Source organism: Symsagittifera roscoffensis, chromosome 2, assembly GCF_963678635.1.
Source record: "Symsagittifera roscoffensis chromosome 2, txSymRosc1.1, whole genome shotgun sequence".
In the NCBI taxonomy this organism is placed as follows: Eukaryota; Metazoa; Xenacoelomorpha; order Acoela; family Convolutidae; genus Symsagittifera; species Symsagittifera roscoffensis.
Genome location: NC_087063.1, coordinates 16,740,449 through 16,742,979, shown reverse-complemented (window position 1 = coordinate 16,742,979; position 2,531 = coordinate 16,740,449).

Genomic DNA, 2,531 nt, shown 5'->3' with positions numbered 1-2,531 from the left:
CTGCTCCATAAACGTTTAAAGGCAGTCGGAACTTTCAGGGCTTTGCCCCGATAAGAGCAGTCTTGTTCTACTTTTTGATATACACTTGATTTGAAGAAATAATTACTGTTTTTGAAATGCCAACAAAAATAGCTAACATATGAACCTCTTCTCGAATACTCAGTAATATTTCTTTAAACAATTTTTTACCTTGTCAACCAACAATTTTATGTTTGAAAAAAAACTGCCTGAGTAGAAAGCGCTCATATAAATTAGATGTTGCATATGTTAACGAAATTGGCCAGCAGTTAAATGTTTCGCGAAATATATCGCGAGTTAATTGTCTTAAATTTGCCCAAATGGCAAAGTTTAAACCCCCATATACAAAAAATAATCAAAGGTGAAATATCTTTCCAAATTTAACCTCAGGACAACATTAGTTTTCGAATGATACTGCGAAAAATGGCTAGTCAAAAAGACCAAATTTGTCTGAAGAAAAAACCACCCCAAGCAAAAATACTCTCTCCCCTTAAAGTTAGTATATATTGTCGCCAAAGGCGCCCTTAGAAACATTTTTGGGTCCCTCAGCCAAAATTGGATACCTCAAAAAAATCAAAGGGGGGGGGGGGCTTTTGGGTCGTCAAAAAGAATTTTTATTGAGATACGAGTTTCAACGCACATGAAATGTTTTCTAAAGATGGTTGTTTAATTTCTTTTTTTTCTGCACAACTTTGATTTTTGTTTATGTTTTTATGTTACTAATTTTGTTAAACCTCCCTTCTAAGCCTACTTGCTTCATTATCTTTGCGATAAATATTGGTACTGCAATCGGGTACTAGACTTTTTTCCCGTAACGAACTTTGTCCCACAGAAGGGACAAATTGAAATCAATTTCGCCCCTTTCGCAATAAGAGGTAGGGGGGGGGGGGGGAGGAGAGACTCGTTACAAGGTGATTTGAAAGCTTCCCACTGCTTTTTCAACATTTTAACATTTATATTTGAGCTCTGATTTTTCTAATTGTGTTGCTGATAATAATATTTAAAAAACTATTCAATATCGTTTTTTTATTCAATATCATGAAAAAATCCTAAAGTTTGCTCATTTTTGATTTTTCGTGGCTTAACTTGTGATTTCTTTTCAAATTCAGTTAATTTCCATTGTTAAAAGAAAGGCATGATCCACTATCGAACAGCAAAAGTGTAAAACTTACGAAAAACGTGACCGACTTCTAATTTCGAAAATGGAATTTAAGCATCAGATTTCCCAACGAACCAGAATTTTTACCTATTGATCCAGTTTTCTCAATTTGGGTTGGTTTTTGTATGTTTTTGGTGTTTGTATGTATGTATGTTTGTTTGTATGTATCTATGTATGTATGTATGTTTGGTATGTATATTTGTATGTATGTTTGTATGTATGTATGTATGTATGTATGTATGTATGCTTGTATGTATGTATGTATGTATGTATGTTTGTATGTATGTTTGTATGTATGTATGTATGTATGTATGTATGTATTTATGTGTGTTTGTATGTATGTATGTATGTATGTATGTATGTTTGAGTGTATGTTTGAATGTATGTTTGAATGTATGTTTGAATGTATGTTTGTATGTATGTTTGTATATATGTTTGTATGTATGTCTGTTTCTATGTATGTATGTATGTTTGTATGTATGTATGTTTGGATGTTTGTTTGTATGTATGTATGTATGTATGTATGTATGTATGTTTGTTTGTATATTTGTATGTATGTTTGTTTATTTGTATGTATGTATGTATGTATGTATGTATGTATGTATGTATGTTTGTATGTATGTATGTTTGTATGTATGTATGTTTGTATGTATGTATTAAAAACTGATTAGCTTTGCGATAAGAAAGGGTTTTGCAATCAGGTACTAGACTTTTTTCCCGTAAACAAATTTGTCCACAGGACTCATCTCTTGTGTGTGCACGCGTGTTTTTTGTGTGCATGCGTGTGAACATGAATATATTGAGCTTTTGAATAGCTGAATATATTCATGTTCTTGTCTTTTCGTTTTTTTTCCATGAAAAATCTTATAATTGTTCAAGCTCCAAACTGTGGTCCACTCAGTCTGCTGATACGGACCTGTTGGTGTTCATAATAGCGCTGTCTAAAGAAAAAGAAGTTTGACGACTACCATTTCTTTTATTTCAGCGCATCGAAATCACTATTAAAACGTGCATTAAAATAACGTGATATCATTTTGATTGAAGACGTGCATGTGTGAAATGTGTGATGTATGTTACTTTTCAACATAAACGTGAAATCATTTTGATTCTACGATCTGAAAACGAAATTGTTCAAATGTTGGTCAATTGTGTTCAGCTTTGCTCTTTAATCGAAGTAATCGTTTTGAAACACTTCAGCTGCTGAGAAATTCCTTTATATTGTTAGTTCATTAGCTGATTACTGGAACAAGGTGGTTTAGTGGTAACGTTGAAATTCTGATTACTTCAGTTTTTGATCGTAAACAAGTAATTTTTTTTCTTCAAATTATTGGTGTTTTAGCTTCGAACTTAAAGA